Source organism: Taudactylus pleione, unplaced genomic scaffold, assembly GCF_031769625.1.
Source record: "Taudactylus pleione unplaced genomic scaffold, aTauple2 ptg000032l, whole genome shotgun sequence".
Lineage (NCBI taxonomy): Eukaryota > Metazoa > Chordata > Amphibia > Anura > Myobatrachidae > Taudactylus > Taudactylus pleione.
Genome location: NW_028284434.1, coordinates 33,687,678 through 33,711,032, shown reverse-complemented (window position 1 = coordinate 33,711,032; position 23,355 = coordinate 33,687,678).

Sequence of the window (23,355 nt, the reverse complement as noted above, 5' to 3'; positions counted from 1 at the left end):
GTAAATCTGACCCTGAGTCTGCTCTATGACCCCCTTCTATCTTAAAACACCCCTGTGCTGGCTCTAGGCTTGGGAATCAGATGCCCCTAGATATTTGCCTATAATGCCTATGCCTAGGACCGGCTCTGCCCTGAGGGACTATCTGGGTATATGTGTGGAAGTTTTCCTCGATGATATTCTTATTTTCGCTTCCTCTCTGTCAGAACATTGCAGGCAGGTTAAGTTGGCATTGCAAACCGAAAGAGATAAAGAAAAAATCAATCATGAGCCAAATTGCAAAATGTGTGTTTGAAGTTTCAGAGATCTTTTTTCAAGGATACATTATTTCCAATAAGGGCCTTTTCTACTGCAAAAGTTCAAGCTATTCGTGAATGGAAGCTCATTACCTATATTAAAGCAGCACAAAGATTTTCACAATTCGCTATTACAGGAGATTTATTAAGTCCTTTTCTTCTATTGCAGCTCAAATACCTACTTGAACCAAGAGGGAATTAAACCCAGGATCTTGGTCTGTTGAAGTGCTATCTGTCTTTGAAGGAGGCTTTTGCTCCTGACTTATGTCACCCAAATCTTGATCTACCATTTTCTTTAGTTGAAGTGCGTGCTTTATATGCAGGAGAGGGAACAGGTCTCTCAATAATAATCAATGTGATAATTATTCATCTGCCTCTTTTTCCAGGGTATTTTTCCACATTACAGTATATTTAATTATGATATTGGAAATTATGAAATCATTCTTTTCCAGATTTATTTTTACCACCGGGTCCACAATTAAATGCAGATTCCGTGTCTAGTAGTTTCCTTCATGAGCTTTTTAGGGTTCCTGATATCCCAATCAACCCACATAACCAGCTTATTGCAGCTCTATCCAGGACCGTTGCAAGGTTTCTTGACACTAGGCATTTCTTCAGCCTTACGCCCCCCCCTGCCCCCACCCTTGATAGCTACACAAGCCCTTATACAGTGCCCCCAGTAGTGGCCCCCCTATGCAGTGCTCCAGTAGTGGTCCCCCCTATGCAGTGCCCCCAGTAGTGGTCCCCACCATGCAGTGTCCCCAATATAGTGCCCCTAATACAGTGCCCTCAGGAGTGCCCCTTATACAGTGCCCCCAGTAGTAGTCCCCCACCTATGCAGTGCCCCTAATATAGTGACCCCAGTAGTAACCCTCCCTATGCAGTGCCCCCAGTAGTGGTCTCCCCGATGCAGTGCTTCCAGTAGTAGTCTCCCCCCCAGCAGTGCCCCAAGTAGTTATCCCCCAGTAGCAGCCCTCCCTATGCAGTGCCCCTAGTAGTGGTCCCACCAGTGCAGTGCCTACAGTAGCAGTGCCCTTAGTAGAACCCCCCCAGCAGTGCCCCCAGCAGAAATCCCCCCTATGTAGTGTCCCCAGTAGTAGTCCCCCCAGCAGTGCCCCTAGTAGAAGTCTGCCCCAGCAGTGCCCACAGTAGCAGTCCCCCCAACAGTACCCCTAGTAGTAAACCCCCTCTATGCAGTGCCTCCAGTAGTACCCCCAGCAGTGCCCCTAGTAGTCCCCCCAGCAGTGCTCCTAGTAGTACCCCCATCAGTGCCCCCAACAGTGCCCCTAGTAGTACCCCCAGCAGTGTCCCTAGTAGTACCCCCATCAGTGCCCCCAACAGTGCCCCTAGTAGTACCCCATTAGTGCCCCCAACAGTGCTCCTAGTAGTACCCCCGCAGTGCCCCTAGTACTGCCCCCAACAGTGCCCCTAGTAGTACCCCCACAGTGCCCACATCAATGCCCCTAGTAGTACCCCAGTAGTAGTCCATCCCCCCCTCCTGCCAGACACACACACACACACACACACACACATGGAAAAAAAAAGACCCTCCACTTACCTTAATCCCCGCTCCGGCATGCTCCTCCGTCCGGCGTCCTCCCAGGCTGGCCCACTCTGCATGATGGGAGAGACGTAATGACGTCTCTCCCATCAGCCACTGTGGGAGCCGGAAGCCCGGCTCCGGTAGTGGGCGCAGCAGCCGATGAGAGTCTGTTTAACTCTCATCGGCTGCTAAAACAAACACACAGCTGTCGGCGCCGGCGGCTGTGTGTTTGTTCCTAGTAGTGTAGTGCCCTGCAGTGGCCAGCGCTCTTAGGCAAATGCCTAAGTTTGCCTAGTGGTAGCGCTGGCCCTGGCTCTATCTTCTCATCTGCTTCATGTTGTTCCTGACTGTCTTCAACGTACTGTTCTTGCTGATGCCCATAAGAGCAAGTTATCAGGACATCAGTAACCAGCTTGTTTCTGCCTTTAAAATGATTGGGGCTTTAAAAATACGGGAAGACTCGCAGGAGTTTCCACAGCGGCGGCAGCTCGCATTCTACTACATAAGCCCCCTGATCTCATTTGTCTATGGATTCCATTGTAGAGTCGCCTCTATGTAAATGTTTCATTGGTTAGTAATAGACAGATGTAGCAAAATGGCTCATTCTATACCCTGGGAATGATTTTGCCAGCTAAGACTGATGATATTAAAAAGAACCTCTATATACCCCTGCCTGTACCTTCTAAAATCCTTCCTATAAACCTCTAAGGATGACGCTAATTTGCATACGCAGTCATACAGTAAACAAAGACTTAGACCTGGAATCTGTGGTTCCAAAGCACAAGTGTTATTCAAGTAAAAGTTCAGACAGTTACACGCAATTTATCCAGACACAATTTAGGCGCAAAAGGAATTATACAGACCCAAGTACAGTATACATAAGCAGCGCTTCCGGTACCAGATGTTAGGCATCAGCAAGAAACCCCTCAGTCAGCATTCAGCATGAAGACTAAGACCCAGTGTTGGAGCACACATATTTATACCCCCCCAGAATAGACAGGACAATAGAGAAGTTTGCTGCTGATGTCATTGGTTCCCAGGGGAGAAGCATCTGTTACAAAGCATTTAACAGGCTGGTTCAAATAGACTCTCCCTGCCTCTAACAGCTGGGTGTCTTTCCCTTCCCACCCCCTGTAACATCCTAACAGTTGTTCATGAAATATACATTTTGTTGCTTGTAGCCTCTGCGATCCATAACTCGAGAATGCATGATGCGACCTCCCCACCGATAACACCTGAATACTGTAAAAAGAGTACGCATCAGTAAAAAACCAAACACGACTTGTTTAGCATGTATAAAACCTTAGTTATCAAATATCTTTATTTCACAGCATTTATATTAACTGAATAAACTTAAATCTTATATCTTAAAGCTAATGGAACCTTGTCAGTGAATATGTAATGTGTGAGTGTACGGGGTTTGATATGAAGTCGCTAGTTAACTGGGGACAGATGCGTGCGCATTTAGCTACTAAATGGTATTTTCATTCGGGGTCTTAAGCATAATGTGTGTATGTAAAATGGTGAAAGATGCAATCGCATGATGCTAATAATTGTGCATTCGCTACTGGGCGTCATGTTAGCAGCTCAATTGTGTGTAATGTGCGGTGTTTATGCATGAGAGTCCATCTATGATGGACTCTATATATATATATATATATATATATATATATACATATCATTCCTCACTCACAGTTTCAGACTGCAATGCAAATGTGACTTCCAGCTGTGAAACTAAACCATCCTATCTGGGTATGAAACTAAAACCTGTTTGGATTCAGACAAATCCAATTGTGTAGATCAATGCCTGGATTATATTACAATTGCCAACGGGGATTCCCAATTTGTATGTAAATCATTCACAGTTTCTGGTGCATTGTCTATTCTATTTAGATTATCAAAAACATTGCCATCTGTTCTTAGCTCGTGAGTTGTAGCTTAAAGTGACGCTGGTCGCAAAATGGCGTCTTGCAGATTCTTGTTTCTAAAATGGAGTCTAGCTGCCATTCGCAAGATGGCGTTGCCCATGCTTCAATTTTAAACTGATCTTGTCTCAGCCAATTATCCAGCTTTGACAGTCCAGCCTTTGATAGCGAACAACATGCTATCACAATCTGCTATTAGAATTTAAATTAGGCTTACATTTACATATTATTTAGTGTTATTATGGGATGGCACAAGGTGGTTCTTAATCCATCAATAATGTGTCTCTGGGTGGGGACATAAAACTACTATTATACGCACACCGCGGATCTTGGAAGATCATGTGAAAGGTGTGGGAATGCACCAGTCTTATAAAAGCAGTCTTGAAGGGGAATTGAAACTTTACATTATCTGAGGTGTTCTTATAAATAACATTTCAATAATACATTCTATGCATGGCTAAATATAATACATTAAATGATGGTATTTCCTAGCTCAGGGTTGTAATGCAGTTCAGTATTTACCTCGGTATTCATACTGGCCACCATCATAATTTCATTCTTTCATTTTACTCTATTTTTACATTTTCCACACTTCAACACAATAGGAACACACCGGATACATATGCCAATTATTATGATGACAATCAGTATAAGGATCAAGAATTTGCCTATGCTGGCGATCACTTCCTGGACCCATTCCCCTAGACCTGAGAACCATTTCACTGGGTTCAGCCATGACACCCATCCTTCTATCTTTTCCCCTACTTCAGCCACTGAAGCATTATGGTTCTTACGAAATTCCCATCTTTCGGTCTATCACCTCCTTGGGGTAGCTGGTATCATTGGTGACATAGGTGCAACATTTTACTCCGAACTGGGTGGCCAATGTTACGCAATACCCTCCAGTAACAGCATTTAAATAATTCAGCACTAGTCTGTGTTGCACCAGTTCTTTCTTGTACGCTTGCAATTCTCTCCCGGTATACTGAATGTGTCATCGTACATCTCGGTGATATTATCTATCAATTTAGCAAGTTCCTGAATATATCTAAAATTTAATGTACCCCGAGCAATCCTGGTGGGATCCAATGCGACTAAAACTTGAAAGCCAGCTGTCTCACTGATTAACTGAGCGGCTTTATGCACATCACCGGGTATCATATTTATCTTGCCTCTGTGTTCATATTGCGTGTGAAGATATGGTGATGGTGTGTTTTTATGTATACCAAGCATTTCAACATATGTGAGGGTCATAGATTCTGGAAGTATTCTTCCCAAATAACATAACAATTACAATACTAAGACTGGTCAGACACTCCCCTGGTTTGGTATAGCACTCCTCCTCCTGACTCCACTCCATCAGCTCTGCCATCAGCTCACATTTCCTTTATCGGTCCTCCATCACAGACACTGGGTATCCCCAAACAGATCATCACGACAGAAACTCTGGAAAAACAGAACTAGGATGACCACAGCAGACCACTCTATTGCTGGAAGCACTGATCTACACATTTCTTTAGCTCAGATATCTCACCGTCACCTTTTTAATCCTTCCGGCACAAGCTCGCAATCGACAGGTCCACGTTATCGGCCTTGTCTCTGCCTTGTATCTCCACCGGTTGGTTAATCTCCCTATAGCGAGTGGAATGAACCCACGTATCTCCCTCGGCCACCCTTTGTGGATGTTGTATCGTCAGATACGGACCTTTCCACCAATCAGTCAAACAACCTGAGCTAAAAAAATTTGGATCATAACAAATTCTCCAGATTTGACATCATGACAGTTTGCATTAAATATGTTAGTTAATAACACTTTAAATTTCTGTTATTCGCATTCATCTTCGTGAGACCCTGCACAGTAACCTCATTATCATATTTTCACATGAGGCTGCCTGTTTGAACAGTATCTCAAAGGGGGCAAATAATGTAAAAGACAGTCTGGGATAATCTTAGTGTTGTTACCCATCATCTTACACATGTTCTTTGAAACGTCACCTGTAAAATAAGTCCCCTATCATTTTTAATAATTCTAGGGATATAGTATCTGCATACAGGTTCCTGCAATTAAATTTTGTTATTAATAGCTACTGCTCTAAATAATGCCTGGGCCACTGGGTTGGATAATATTCCGAGTAGTCGACCTTAGCCTGGCATGGCTGCCGTTTATCCTTATCAACCTTGTGTCCTGTGAGTGGGAGACAAAGCACAACAGTTTAATATCATTTAAACATGACCTAAATACAACAATAAATCATCCACATTCTACACTAGAACAGATCCATCGGCAGGTTGAAAAGATTGTAAACAGTAATATAAGGCCTAGGAGAAGATACTGGGGTTGCCTATGAACCCATGGGAAACTCGTTTTCCTGTGTGGTGTTCTTTACTTTGCAGTACTTACTTATGTGTCCCGCTTGGTTGCAGTTAAAACATGTTTTTGAACGGGTTGGATGAAAGGATTGTTGTGGGAGTTGAGCAAGAGGGAAAGGTGGTGGGTATGGGTAAGGATGTGGAGGATAAGGGTATGGTGGGAGGTATGAAGTTTGTGGGTAGTATGAGGCCTGTGGTTGTGTATGATATGTGGGGTAAGGATGTGTTTGCTGTGGTGTGGGATTGGTGAGGACGTGTAACTGTTCAGGTGCAGGTGTGTGTGTGTGGGTGCAGGTGTGTCTGTTGGCTGTGATGTTATTGTCATTCCCTCCAGAGCTTGGATACTGACAGCCATTAGTTTTTCACTCTGGGTCTCTCTCTCTTCTTTGTGATATTTTTATCATGCTCTATGGCAGATTCTATGAGTGTATCTATAGTGACTCCCCTCCAGCCAGATTGTGAGGTCTGAACCCGGGTTTTTAAACTCTCCTTCTGCTTAATGGTGAAAATTTTGTTCCAGTTAACTACTAGTGGAAAATATATACCCAATTGAGTTACAATGCGGGAAATGTTACCTTGGTTTACTTGGTCTGTTAAGGGAACGTCACCATCCAATACACAATCCGTGATAAATTTTGTCACGTCGGTATTGCGTGGTAGACAGGCCCTTAACACCACACGCCAATCTTTATTAGTGGGTTCATGTGAACTACCCAAATTTCTCAAAAATCTTTGACATTTGGCTAATTCCTTTTTGAGATCGGGGAAATCATTTATGATGGAATTTAGTTCTGCTCTTGTCCGAGGACAATGCATTACTACTTCCCTCGTGGGCACTATACCGTTCGCATCTGCATTTCCATTTGGAACAGTTATTGTCCGAATGGGATGCAGACCGGTAGCGCTGCTACCTTTGACCTGATTACCTGGCTGGGGGTTTAGTCTGCTGCTGCTGCGTATGGTATGAACAACTTCCTCTACGGGTGCAGAGGGCATTAACACTTCCCTTGCTGTTACTGATGGAGATGGCGGCACCACTCGTGATTGTGGTGATGCAGTATCTATCATTTGTACAGCATGGGAAATGGCAGACGTTACAATAGGCTCATCATCCACATCATGAACATTTTCTTTATAGTTGCTTAAGAGAGGGTACAAGTTGCTTGTTACATTTTTATGGGTATTTTTGGTAACTGTACTTGCACCTTCATCCACATAAGGTGGGGAGGTGAGCGTGAACTGCTGGCAATACTCTCCACGACGCTACCTTGCCATACGGGCGCGCCATTTTGGCGCTCGCCCATGTTGCAATTCAGCGTCGCGTATGTATTTTCTGGCAATGTGCTCACAACGCTAGTTTGCGTCGTTTGCATATTCTTAAGCCACGCATCCCCTTCATGCTGCCACAGTTTTAAACATTCAAAATATTTAAACTTTTTCTCTCGGGAGCGCATCAGACCGATGTGATCCCGGACATTATCTAACACATTTTTATCAAAACTACCAATTCTGGGAAACGGTCTAACACTCTTCATCGTCATTTTAAACCATACATCACAATACCTTATTGCATAAGTACCGTACTTAGTATGCTTAATACGACGGGCCGATCCAATCGGAGCTTTCATTAGTAGCACATCATTGTCTAACATCTTCTACTGTTTGCATGGCCCCCATTCTGAGACAAAATCCTACGCTTTTCAATAAAGATTTAAACTGGTGAAAGACAATCAAGATACTTTCACTTACCTGTGGACGATTTAAGTCGGCGGTGCCCACACACCTGGATAAGATTTGAAAAAGGCAACTTCCACACCCGGATAAGATTTAGTAAGGCAACTTCCACACCTATGAGAGTTTATATGTCGGCTACTCCCACGCACCTCTCTACAACAAAGACAACATGTACACCTGCTACTGTGTATAGAACGGTAAAGCTACTTACCGAGCGGCTAGACTAACCCTTGCACCTAGCCCTTAAGGATCATACGATACCCTTAACTTTGTTCAACAAATATTCACTGTTACACACTTTTTTCCTGCGCAGAAAAATAAACGTTAACCCAGATATTGGTAACAATTGAAAAAATGTAAACCTCAACAGCTTTGTTTAAACACCATGGCAACACAACCGGAAGTACGTATACGCTATTGTGCGACCAGCCACATAAAATAATGTGACTACCACACAACCGTATAATGACTTTTTAACTGCGTACGCAAAAGTGCATCTTTTCTGTGCGCAAAACTGCGACTCAGCCGCATACTCAATACTGCGGCACCCTTTTAAACGCTAGGTTCTGTCAACAAAGGAAAACAAACTTTTTCCTTTCTTGTCCCTGGATTCTAGTCAGCTTCCTTTGCTCATATGAAAACGTATAGCGATTTTTCAGCACAAAGCGGTTGCAGGAAAACCCTTCATGTGGCCACTCCACCCTTTGCTGAGATATCGATAGCCGTATGTGCCGTGTGAGTAGGTAAGTGACTTCACTCGATGAGCCCCCATCTGATGATATTAAAAAGAACCTCTATATACCCCTGCCTGTACCTTCTAAAATCCTTCCTATAAACCTCTAAGGATGACGCTAATTTGCATACGCAGTCATACAGTAAATAAAGACTTAGACCTGGAATCTGTGGTTCCAAAGCACAAGTGTTATTCAAGTAAAAGTTCAGACAGTTACACGCTATTGATCCAGACACAATTTAGGCGCAAAAGGAATTATACAGACCCAAGTACAGTATACATACGCAGCGCTTCCGGTACCAGATGTTAGGCATCAGCAAGAAACCCCTCAGTCAGCATTCAGCAAGAAGACTAAAGACCCAGTGTTGGAGCACACATATTTATACCCCCCCAGAATAGACAGGACAATAGAGAAGTTTGCTGCTGATGTCATTGGTTCCCAGGGGAGAAGCATCTGTTGCAAAGAATTTAACAGGCTGGTTCAAATAGACTCTCCCTGCCTCTAACAGCTGGGTGTCTTTCCCTTCCCGCCCCCTGTAACATCCTAACAGTTGTTCATGAAATATACATTTTGTTGCTTGTAGCCTCTGCGATCCATAACTCGAGAATGCATGATGCGACCTCCCCACCGATAACACCGGAATACTGTAAAAAGAGTACGCATCAGTACAAAACCAAACACGACTCGTTTAGCATGTATAAAACCTTAGTTATCAAATATCTTTATTTCACAGCGTTTATATTAACTGAATAAACTTAAATCTTATATCTTAAAGCTAATGGAACCTTGTAAGTGAATATGTAATGTGTGAGTGTATGGGGTTCGATATGAAGACGCTAGGTAACTGGGGACAGATGCGTGTGCATTTAGCTACTAAACGGTATTTTCATTCGGGGTCTTAAGCATAATGTGTGTATGTAAAATGGTGAAAGATGCAATCGCATGATGCTAATAATTGTGCATTCGCTACTGGGCGTCATGTTAGCAGCTCAATTGTGCGTAATGTGCGGTGTTTATGCATGAGAGTCCATCTATGATATATATATATCATTCCTCACTCACAGTTTCAGACTGCAATGCAAATGTGACTTCCAGCTGTGAAACTAAACCATCCTATCTGGGTATGAAACTAAAACCTGTTTGGATTTAGACAAATCCAATTGTGTAGATCAATGCCTGGATTATATTACAATTGCCAACGGGGATTCCCAATTTGTATGTAAATCACTCACAGTTTCTGGTGCATTGTCTATTCTATTTAGATTATCAAAAACATTGCCATCTGTTCTTAGCTCGTGAGTTGTAGCTTAAAGTGACGCTGGTCGCAAAATGGCGTCTTGCAGATTCTTGTTTCTAAAATGGAGTCTAGCTGCCATTCGCAAGATGGCGTCGCGCACGCTTCAATTTTAAACTGATCTTGTCTCAGCCAATTATCCAGCTTTGACAAGACTCTAGCAATGCTCTTTGTCAATCATTTTGTGAAACTCCATGGCATACCAGGCAATATTGTTTTGACAGAAGATTACAATTTATCTGTAAAATCTGTACAGTATTTTGGAATCAATTGGGTATTAATCCTTGATATCAGCGTACCAGCCACAAACTAGCAGACAAGGGACTCCAATAATGATTTGATCAATACCTATGACATTATGGGCTAAATGTAGTAGCCTGCAAGCCGGTCCCGTGGCGGGAATACATGCAAGTATACCTGTATTTTTAAAACAGCAAGCATGTTAAGAGGCTAAACCAGTTTGGTTTATCCTTTCTCTCACAGCTTTCAGTGCAGGTTACAGGTTCTGTCCCAGAATCCTGTTTCCTGCTGTGTTTTGGTTTGTTCACTGATGGTGTCCTGTTGATTGGACCAGACTGCACTATTTGCCTGTCACCTGCCTCTGACCCTATGGCCTGGCTATGCTATTATCTAGGTCATTACATCTCTAATATTACACCTGAAGATAGATTGCTCAGATTGAAGAGCTAGAGTAAACATTATCAAATGGGTCCAAACAGACATGTAAAACCTCAGAGCTCTATTTACTAAGCCTTGGATGGAGATAAGTACCAGTCAACCAGCTCCTAACTGTCATGTCACAGGCTATGTTTGAAAAATTACCGTTAGGAGCTGGTTGGTTGGTACTTTATCTCCGTTCACTTTATCTCTATTCAAGGTTTAGTAAATAGACCCTTCAGTCACTAACCTAAGCATAAATCAGTTGAGTGTAGCTTTTAAAGCAACTGAAGGTCCCCCATCCCTGCTGACACTAGATTCGTGAGCAACAAGTCGCATGATGAGTGAAAAAACATCTGCGCAGAACTTGAATTGCACATTTTCTAGAAAAAAATCATAGGACAAAATAAGGCATTCACTAAAGGAAAACAAGTGTAAACCACCTGCATGCTCTTTCAGCATACACGTAGCTGAGAACCCATGTTGCATCTTTTAGAAAGGGATGATAATAGATGGACATAAGCGTCTTAAGATTAGGTAGATTTCATGTACAAAACGAGAACCTGAATGCCTGCTGAACTGCGAGGAAGGAGAGAGGCTGCAAGTGGACACTTGGGGACAGATTTAATTGGATAAGTGCCACATCCCCTGCATGATAAGCCCCAGGGGTGTACTTAACGCAGACTTTTCCTTGCAGCCTCGGTAGACTGCAAGATTGTTTCGTAGATATTCTGCTGGCAGTCCAGTAATAGTGGGAATGATAGGGCCCATTGTAATTGTTAATATGCTTCTGGGCTATATTTACTACTTAACTGGCATGGTTGCATGTGATTCGACTGTGCAGAATGGATTTCCTCCTGCTCGTCCCTCCCCCCTGCATTGATGCAGCATTCTGTGATCCCCAACATCACTGCCAGAATTTCGTCCCAGAATGCAGTGTGAATGACATACTGGGTTGCATGTGACGGGGACAAAATTGCAAGAAGGAACTTAGCTCCCCCCAGGACTATTTGCAGTGGTGCATCCATAATGGGTGCAGTATGTGCAGGGTACACGGGCCCCCTGGGTCCAGGGGGGCCCCGCATCACACACACTGCACCTGTATTATTTTAGACTTAACTGTCTGTGGTCCCCCTTTGGGTGTCTGCGCTGCAAGTGCAGAGATCAGCTGTAGCAGGTGAAACTAATCATGTCCCCCCTTGAGCCATACGTCTGCTGCTTTCTGCATGTGGGAGAGATGTATATCGCAATTTGAAGATTGGAATAAAGACGGCCAACAGGATTAAAGTTCCTTAGTGATCAGAGAGACTATTTGGAGTCAATTGAAAATAAGTGACTTTAATATTTTCCCACTCATGTTGGTTTATATGAACCCCCACCATTATATGTTTGGTTGGTTATAAGAATATCTAGAATAGCTGTGCGCAGGAACGGGAGTACTTGCTTTTTGTTTTAAATAAATAACACCGGTCAGTTAAGTGGTTAAGATAAATATTACCTCAAAATGGTATCTTTCTGTGTGAAATTTCTTATATCTTTAAGAAATACAGTAATATTAACATTGTATAAGAGAATGATAAATTGATGAAGGAGGCAGAGTATTTATCATACAATGAAAAGCATTTAATTTAGCCAAAAGTCTAATAAGAAGATATTACTGAACTACTCTCCAAGCACAAGACAATCAGCAATTCAATTTAGTTCTAACAGATTGAATATTTATAAAAGTTATATCAAATAGTAAATACTCATATTGTCCAATTTAGACTTAAAGATCTTAGACCATTTTTAATGTAAGCAATGCTAGGCAGCTACACAGCAATCCTCTGGAGCTATAATCACATTTTCTCTCGCCTTCACAGGAATAAAGAATTTACTTTGAGATTCAACCTTTCCGTACCACAGGCTATTTTCCCCAAATCAGTGCCCAGGTTCAAAGGTACTTTTAAAATGTTGTGGATTTAATCTATAGTGTTTCTTTCACCCGCTGGCACCTCTTTCTTCTCCAAACCAGTTCTAAAGCTGGTGTTGCTTGCTACACAGAACGCTGTTAAACATCCTTACCTAACTGATGTGAAAGATTTGCTCACCTAGGTTCTGATTCTGAGTCAGACGCAGTGGTGATGACGGACATAGTGTAATGATTTTTTGTTCTGCGTATGTGTCTAAGTCGCATGCGCCCATAGTCCATACACACAAAGGCCCTGATTCAGAGCCGCTCGTTAGCGGCAGTACGCTCGTTCCGAGCGATGTTCGCACATCTGCGCATGCGTACGGTTTTTATTACGCATGCGCGAACCAGTCAGTGCGGCCGAAAATCGTTTGTACGCTATATAGCGAGTGCCTGCTAATATGAGTGATAGAATGAGGCGTATGTGGGTGGTAACATGGGAAGGTGTTTGAAAACAGGGAGTGGAGATCAGAACGCAGGCGTGCTTAAAGGTCAAAACGGGCGTTTTATGGGTGTGCATAATTAAAACAGCAGCGTCATCGACCACGTCAGTTGGGTGTCTTTTAGCCAGAACTGCTCGCAATATAGCGGTTGAAAAAACCAACCCCAAGAATAGCGAGCAGTTTATACGCTGTTTGATGTACTCGATTAATCTAATAAATAGCGGACATGACGTATGGTGCAAGCGGCCAGGGGGCGTTTTTATCAAATAAACGAGCGTATGTTTTGCTCGCTCGTTCAGACTTAGAGGTGTGAACAGACCGCAATGTGCGTACGGATCATTTGAATAGCCACCCCTTGTTTTTGAACGAACGACCGCAAATAGCGAACGGCTCTGAATCAGGGCCAAAGTCGGAGTTGTGATTGAGACGCCTGGGAGCCGCATGACCTCAGAAAATGTTTACAAAAATATGTTGGGTGTTCCTGGGCAGTGACAGGGAGGTGGCAGAGCGCACGTACGGTGATGGTGGGTGCAAGCGGTGCCATTGCTACGGGGCTCAGGGGCTTAGGGGGCCCCAGATCCAGTTCATACAGTTGTCTACCAAGTTCCCGAAATTGCATGCTAAGAAATTGGGTCCAGCCCGTTGCCCAGGCCTGACAAGCGGACTCGTCAGTGGTGATCTCTGTCACTTCCCCTCAGTAAAGCTCCGCACTGATATGATCCATCTCCCACACTCATGTTTCACACTCACAGGCACACCTGAGCTAATCAGTAAGCCCAGCACTGTTGGAGAGTAGGCTTCTCCTTGTTTACAACCTCTGTGAAGCTGGGGGGCAGGAATTGAGCTCTGAGATTAGGACTGTTCCAGAAAGGAGCAGTGTGCCTAAATTACGAAGATCTCCACTCAAAGTGGAATTTCATGTATTAGGAAGTAAGTGAGCTGTATGTCAACTGGAGGCACTGCGAGGCATAATGTGTACTGGCAGCACTACATTGTGGCTGTTAGGATCTGGGTTTGTTGTGGACCCGGGGTGGTAATAGGAGCAGACACCTGAACAGATTTAAATTGAAATGTGGGATTTTTAATAGGTGAACTTGCAGACATGTATACAGATAAAATAAAGTCAAGAATATTAAGAGGATGGTGATGATTACAAACTGTAGTGAAGAATGAATGGGTAATGTTCAGGTAGTGGCAGAATTTATAAGAGTCTTTGTAATCCAAATGGTCACTGCAGGGCTGCAGACAGAAAAACAGCTACTGATTGATACTGGTGAGATGAGATCTGGAGAGGTTATGGAGTAATTGGATTAGCAGCAGCTGATGAAATTAAGTGGAGAGTTGTACTGAGATGGCTCAGTGTAGAGCTAGGCAAATGGAGGCAGTGTAGGTTCAGGGCAACTGTAGATACAGGTGCTTTGGCAGGGAAAGAGTAAATAGAAGGTGGAGGATGGTTCCAGCAGGAGACTGGGAGCAGGCAGAGCGGTGCAGGCTACTTGGAAGCTGGAATCCAGCAGGAGCACAGGCGAGCACTCAAACAGACAGGTTATTCAGAAGCACAGGAACTCTCTCACAGATTACGCTGTGAAACACATTACACTGGCAACTATGGGAAGCTCTGAACTCCCTTAAGTGCAGAATCGTGATAGGTCAGAGAGAGCATGTGACACGCCAGGACTGGAGCAACTAAGTCACATGACCAGAAGCAAGATGGTGGTGCCCATACCAGAGTGGAATGGAAACACCACCAGGCCTACCCCAGCCAAAATGACACCTTGCCTGCGGAACACCTCGCACAGCCAACGCCTGCCGCCAGACACAAGGCCCTCCCTCCACCAGAAGGACCACGTCACAGCACCCTCACAGGTAGTACCATTCGTCCATTATGCCGAGAAATCCTGGTCATGACAGTGGCAAGTTTTGAATTGGAAGGAATGCAATGTGGCATAATGTAAACTGGTGGCACTTGGTGGCATAAAGTTAACTAGGGCACTTCTATGGGGCATAAAATTAACTAGGGCATTTCTATGGGGCATAAAATGAATTAGGGCATTTCTATGGGGCATAAAATGAACTGGGGCACTACCATAAGTCATACAAGGAACCAGAGCACTACCATGGAGAGCATAGCCGGCCCTAGCCAAATTAGTGCCCTAGGCAAGATTTTTGCTAGTGCCCCCCATGTGGGATCCTGAAAAGGGCCTCACAGACTCATTAATTATGCGCCCCTTTGCCAGCAAAGTCAGGTCAGCATCTGTCATCCAGGAGAGCACCCATGGCCTCATTAATTATGCACCCCTTTCCCAGCACAGCACCCCTCAGTCATCCAGCACCCCTGGCCAGGCTTAGCTATCTATGCACCCAGCATCTCTGCCCTTTTTCCAGCACAGTCAGCACCCCAGTCACAGGCAGCTTCTCTCAGTCTAGTAAAAATCAGGCTCCAGCATGACCCATCTGCCCCAGTGCACCCTCCTCTAGCTGGGAGCCCAGCTTCAGATTATCAGATAACTAGTTAAGAGACAGAATGACAGTGACTCACACTCTCATCCTGGGAGTGGGACCAACTGTGACCATCCCTGCTGCAGCTGCTGGTCCTGTGACTGTGGGTGCTAGGTGGCAGTGAAAAATGAGGTGGAGCTGTCAGCTCCGCAAAGGTCCATGGGAGGAGTGGCCCTGCGGATAGGTAGTTGGTAGACACCACAGCAGCACCGTTACAGTTGAGCTGCAGAGCTTCGGGGTTGCCCCTAAGGCAGCCGCAGATGCCTTAGGTATTTGCCTAAAATTCCTATGCCTAGGGCCGGCTCTACATGGAGCATGAAATAAACACTATTACTGTTTGGTGCATAAAATGAACTAGGGCAATATTATGGCAATAAAATGAACAATCACTGTGGACAGAGTTGTCTCTCTAGAAGCATTGGGGAGAGGTCCCTTCAAAATGTTGCTACAGGGCCCACAAAGTTCTTGCCATGCCGCTGGTGTCCTTGATAGTATTTGCATAGAGAGAAACAGAATAGTACACATAGGAGGCCATATTCAGACGGATAATCTGCATATGTCATATGGCCATAAGGCTGGTGCAAGTTTCAATGGTGCAACCAATGGTGGAGTCTAAAGATGCCCCAAGTGTTATTTGAGCATCTGAAAACGCTCACAGTGGACATCTCAGTCCTTGCACATGCTGACGCATAGATGTACACCAGGAAAGACTTGTAGTGATATTTACATAAAGGTGCAGATCGGCAAAAGATGCACACAATCCAATCAGAATCACGCCCCTAAAATTAATTGATCGTACATTCCCTAGAGAACTTTAATATGGCGCGGTAAACTTTGCGGAAGACACATTTCTGTACTACAAATAAGTGTGTATCTTAGACAGGGCCAGCGCATTGCAGTCCGCGGGGCAAGCATTACAGGGGGGCGCTGGACTGGAAAGACACCATCCCCACTGCTCGCTCTCTAAGCACCTGTAACAGGCAGACTGAGGCAGCCAGTGCAGCAGTGTCATGGGCGGGCCTGGCAGGGCGAAACTAATTGGTGGTCCGGGCAGGAACTGGTTTCATTGCCCACCCCTGAGCTGGAAGTGCTAGTTCATTCCCCTGCCTTGTCGTTATAAGCACCTCCACTGCCAGCAATAGCATGTAGACTGGCAGCTGACATACGCGTGTACGCAATGACGTCACGCCAAGCGTACACACCTGCTCTCTATGTGTGTGGTGTGCTGTACCCAGGAGCTGCCTCAGTTACGCACTGCAACACCAGGAGAAGGACCCGCCAAACAGTGAGAGAGAGAGAGAGAGGCAGCTGCCTGTTCCTGAGGTGAGGGGGTCAGTCAGCTATCTTTAAGCTAAGCTAGTATATCAATAGCATATAAACATAAAGTGTATAAAATGGTAAATGTAAAATGGGGGTGTGCAAATTATTCTTTTTTTTAACATATTTTGATTAGAGCAATACACAAGGTGAGTACAGATACAGGAGTCAAATCACTTATTTTACAACATATTATGTATCAGATTGAAAAAAATTAAACATTGTAAAGAGACATGTCAAGAGGACATAATTGTAAGAGGGCGCAAATTTATAGTTTGCAGGGGGGCGTCCAACACCTAGCACCCGCTCTAGATATATGTGTACTATTTTGTGGTATACACAGCTATTAAATATGGCGGCCATCTTGGTGAAAGATAAATGCTTCAAGTAAGGAGCATCTATAAATTGTAAGCTTGCAAGCAGGGCCTTCTTACCTTTATGTCTGTCTTTTACAACCCAGTCTTGTTCTATTAATGTTGATTCAAATTGTAAAGTGCACCGGAATATGCTGCACTATATAATAAACTCTTAATAAATAATAATAATAATAATAATCATGGAGGTAGCGCACTGCATATCCCAAAAGTCTTCATTCTCCTCCGACATCAGCATAGACTACAGCAGCTCATTCTAGCTCCAGGGATTCAGCGTCAGGCACAGCATGCCGATAAGCCGGGAACCATGACATAGAGCAATGCATCACGCCACTCTTCGCATCTATGCTGGCGTTAGTTACGCAGGTATGCATGATAGACAACACAAAGGACAGCTCTCTCGGTAAGAGCTGTCATTTGTGAGTGAGGGATTCTGAGTCTATGAGCCAGAAGTTCCTCTGGCGTCCTTCTGCACATGTGCAGAAGGATGCACACCACGGGGGGTGCTGGGATGGATTTGATCCCTCCCAGGAGGGAAACCACCAATAGAAGCCCATAGTGTCAGTTCTGTATAATAGCTATGGCTACAATACAATGAGCTCAGATGACCCTCATGGCTTTCTTTGCTTAAGCAAATATGCTATGTAATTACACAGGAGAGAAAGAAACACAACACTGTTGCTTTGTGTAATGTAAAATCAATCTCTGCTTTAATGACATACGTATATTTATACCTTTGAAAAACACATCTGTATTTCATTATTGTTAGAAAAATACCATAGTGCTGGCTAAAGATTTGGAATCGCATACCTTACCATATATGTACATATGCTTTTCTGTAACTATATGACAGGGGGCCTGATTCAGAGCCCGACGCTCTGACCAGAGCGCTCGCTCTGAATCAGGGCCCTCCTCCATGAAAATGGAGCGTCCTCCTGGACGCTCGTATAGCTGTGGGTGACCACCCACAGCATATGCGAGCGGCCAAAAAGATGGTCGCGATGGTCTTGACCATCGCGACCATCGGACTTGTGACGGAGACCCTGCGGTAGGGTCTCCCTGCCACAAGCCCTGGAGTGATTTTGGCTCTATCAGAGACAAAATCACTCCCACTGACATCACTAGTGATGTCAGTGGGGCCGGCTTCAGACTTCAACATCGACAGCACGCCCCCTTTGGTGCGAGACCCGGAGCGATGGAAAGCCCGTCGCTCCCCGGGTCTCACGCATGCGCACGACGGAGCTCCCTCCGTCGTGCGCATGCGCAGTGGGGAGCATCGACCCGCTTGCGAGCGAGTCTGAATGACCCCCAGAGTCTGTACACTGAATTAACCCCCTCCTGTCCTGTGCATTTACTTATATGTGTATGTGGCATACTTGAAAACAAAATTAATTCTATACTTCTACATTTTCCTCCTTTCGATTCAAATTTGACATACTATTGTTTTTATAGCTTACCTAGCCATGACCCACCCCCTACGTATTTGGTCCCTACTTCATGTCACAAACAGATTAGAGACAGTATTCAGAGAAATTACCGTATTCTTCTGCAGGACAATATTTTGGGGAACATTTTGCCCTCAAAACCATTTATAGTTTATAGAAAAAATAAATCTCTTAAATCTATTTTGGCACCAAGTCATCTCAGACCAAATCTAAGAATTGCTGACACAACCACAAAATGTGAACAGTGGTTACCTCAGAGGCCACCAGGCTTTCACCGTTGTGGCAAAACTAGATGTACTATGTGCTCCTATACAGCCAAAAAAACAAGTACCATAACATTCAAGGACACAAATAATTTATATACAATCAACAATTTCATGAATTGCGATTCCTCATATGTAATTTACTTAATTACATGTGGATGAGGACTATGCTATGTGGGTCGTACTACAAGACCACTAAAGAGATGATTTATGGAGCACCGATGTAACATCATTAATAAAGTAACCACACTTAGTCTATCTTTTCATTATCTGAAAGAACATAACAGTGAACCACAATCATTGAATATTATAGGATTAGAACATACTGTATACAATCCACCCTTAGAGGTGGAGATAGGTTCAAAACCCTTTGCCGCCAGGAGGTCTTCTGGATGTTTAAATGAAATTCTCTACATCCAGATGGCCTAAATGAGTCTATCAAATTGAATACGATAATGTAATCTTCATGGATAGGAGATTAGGTAGAGAGGGTCCCCATCACCCATTCTCTGCCACTGGGATTATATGAGATATATATTTAACACTCCTAATAGGATGGATTCTCCAATAAGTTCCTTCTGGTTGAATTCTGTGGTTGTTATTAGCAATATGATTGATTCTATATGTTTTTATACTTTTTATTTTTTATGTATTTTTTTATTTATTAATTTTATATTAATTTATTATTATTGTAAATGTACATTCATTAGAACCACCATATATGCCTTTATGTAACATTATATATATGGGTCACATTATACACACATTGTGAGTTAATACCTCAAAATGTTAATACTCATATATATATAAATAATCTATATGATGTTTTTATACTGGTAATTGTCTATAAGTATTGAAATCCATATTTTTCCACTTAAATTACAATTATATGAGAGTTAATATATATTAGTAGTTCCACCATGTTATCGCTGTTTATATTACGTGATTTGACGATATACCTTAGCTGGGCGCTGGTTGCCGAGCAGGCTAGATGAAACCACATGGTTTTTATTTATATCACGTGACCCAATTTGTGGGATGCGGCTACGTGTAGCTTAGCTACATTTGTGAGGCCTGTGTTTACTACATGTGACTCATTATAGAGCCTCTATAGGCCACACGGAGTCACGTGATCTATATTGAGATCACATGAACGGACATTGAGCTCCATGTATAATGAATGTAGGTATTTCCTAGCGATTTATTGCACAAGTAAATTTGTGATATTTATATCTTTATTAAAGTGTGTGTATCAATATGATGTATTGCATATTAGATTTATATGATGATATACCTTAGCCGGGCGCTGTTTCCAAGCAGGCAAGATGGAACCACGTGGTCTTTATTTATATCATGTGACCCAATTTATGGGATGAGGCTACGTATAGCTTAGCTACATTCATATAAAAGCCCTCCATTGGACATGGGGGTATATGCTACTGAAGAAGCTGTTTGACCTCCCACAGCGAAACGCGTTTAGCTCCCCACTTGCACCCTATACAGCACTTTACATCCTGTGGATTCGATTCCGGACCGGCATCACTGCATTTGCTTTCCAGTCTCTACTCTGCATCGTCAGCACACCAGCGCATTCATTTCTGCATGCATCTCAGGCTGTGGACATTCTACTGAGTCTGGTAAATACACCAATAGCTGGACATTATTCCGGATACATACGCACAGGCCAGTGACTGTTGTGATACATTGACTTTGTCATTTGAATTGAGCCCACTGTTGCTCCCAAAAGCCTTCAATACATTCTTTGTCCATGACTGGATTTTATTCATTATACGTGTTTTCATGTTATTTATGTGTATATTTTATTTCATCTTTTATTTATAAGAATAAATTGTTTTATTGCATTTTCAATCAAGCCATATAGAGTATCCATTATTATCTATATAGATTTATTCTATGAATATTGATTTTGCCAGCTCAGTCAATTCTGTTATTGCATTATTATCAATACTATTTTGTATTTATGTTCACGTACTATTAGCACTGTTCATCCCCTTTCCACACAACAAGTTATCCCCGCTAACGAGGATGCTGCATGGGGCAGTGCCCATTCAAGACCATATAGGTGATGAGTCCCTTAGACCCGATAGTCCTGAATCTTCCTTTTCAGCCTTCTATTTTTGCCATACATTGTTCGCACAAGTCTCTGCAAAGCAATGGATCTCTTGTCTTGCAGATTACACAGAAGTTTTGGGTATTTTCATGTAGCAGGATCATAGTTGTCTTTGACATTTCTTTAGATGCTTTAAACCTAGAACAGTAATCAAGTGTAAGTATTTTCCTTATTAACCATACAACAAATCTAACAACAAAATAAATGATTACTCCTAATGCCAATCCTTTAGCTATTAACATAAGGATACCTGAAAGCCAACCTCCCATTCCCTCGAACCAATTTGCTGGATTGAACCATGAAAACCACCCATTACTATCAATATCATACTCTGGATCATTATGCGTCTTCCTAAACTGCTCCTTCAATTCCTTGACTTTCTCCAAGTGTGCATTATATCGGGTCAGTGAAATTATCAGCTATATAATTACAGGAAGCAGGTCCCACTATCTGACACATGCCCCCTTGTGAGGCCGTTAGATAGTCCAGAACCAGCTGATGCTGTCTGAGAATCTTGGTATGATACCTTAAAGTCTCATCAACTATTTCTAATACATCCAATATTTCATCTGTAACTTTGTAAAATAATTTGGCTAATGCTTCTATATTATGAGCATTCTGTATACTAAGTCCGGATACTGATAAAGCTAGGCCCATTTTCTTATACCATGGGATATATACTAAATCATGGGCATGAGGTTTACTTTTTATAAGATCCTTCCTTACTCGATGATTTGTTGGGCTATTTGTTATATCTATGGTTTCTGCTATCCATGAGGCTGGGCTCAGTATTGCTATAGTGCAAGTGCCTGACCCTCCCCAAGGTAGAAATTTATATGCCTTATTACCGCATATAAAATAATATCCTTCTTGTAGTGAATGCTGCCCCGTTTTAATTACTTGTTGAGCATGCCATAACACCTTGAAGTATTTTTTACAGGGCAACTCTCTAGCACGTGATATATACCTTAGTCTTGCATAGTGCATCATATATCGTTTCTGGTGTTATCCCAAACACTGGAATGATTGAGATATTGTTCCCAACTAGTATCGCTAGTGTTATATTCTATTAGTAGTTGTTGTGTCGGTACCTCACCAATATAGCGAATTACTTGTCTAGCATAAAAGGTAACATTTACTTTAAAATTAATAGTTCCTAACTTTAGGTTTGCATTTTTAGACCCTTCATTTTTAATATTAACACAGTCGTCTTCATAGCACATTTGGTGATAATTGTTCCACTGGTCAAATGAATCATCACGTACTGTTTTCCAAAAGGGGGGGTTGGGTCCACCCAGCCACAAACAATTGTACTGCTGAGTTGTTAAATGGCTCATGTGTCAATTTTATTGGCCTAGTCCAGGTGTCTATATCTTTACTTAATTCTTCCCAACTTACTGGGGTTGCCACATGTGGCATGGTTTTCACTGAGATTGGGGAATGTGTACAAATCCAATAATCAGTGAGGTTAATACCTTGCATTAATCGATAGTGCATTTGCAAGAACTTGTTATCCCATATTTCATTCAGCTGTAACAGTCTTTTAACTCTTACCAAGGATTGATTAGTCCATTTGTACTATTAAAAGCATCATTACCCTTGTTTATCAATACATCAAAGTTCATTGCTAAAATAAGTATAATAACCATAGCAGAACATAGAATACATCCCCACAGCCCTCTATTGGGCATGGGGCCTAAAAGCATATATCTAATCATTTTACTCCAACTCCCCTTGTGTAAAGATCTTGCAATGTGAAGCATGTATCCATGTGATTTTCTCTGCCACCTTCACCGCTGTAGGAGTTGTCAGGAGAACCTGGTAAGGACCCTCGTATCTGGGTTCAAGAACCTTCCTCAGATGTCTTTTGATGACTGCCCAGTCTCCAGGCTGTAGCTTATGAGAACTACAGTCTGTGTTGGGATCTGGAATAGATAAAAACACCTGATGGTGGATTTGAGTTAGTTGTTTCTGCAACTGTATCATATAACCAGTCAGATCACCATGTAGATGTTGCAACTGCTGCGGAAAGTAACAACCAACAACCAAGTTTGTATGGACTACCAAACAGTATTTCATATGGTGTCAGCTTTTTCAATGGGGTATTTCTTACAGAATGTAGAACCATTGGAAGACATTCTACCCAAGTTTGACTTATTTCTGCCATTAATTTTTGTATCTTTAGTTTTAGGGTACCATTTAGTCTTTCCATGCGCCCAGAACTTTGTGGGTAGTACGGCACGTGAAGGGCAGAGAATATCCCTCTGTCACTTTCTATTGTTTCTGGTACCCCATATCTGCAAATGACTTCTTGGATTAGCTTTTTTGCTACTGTTTTAGCATTTGCTACCCTACAGGCCCAGGCCTTAGGCCAGTGACTGT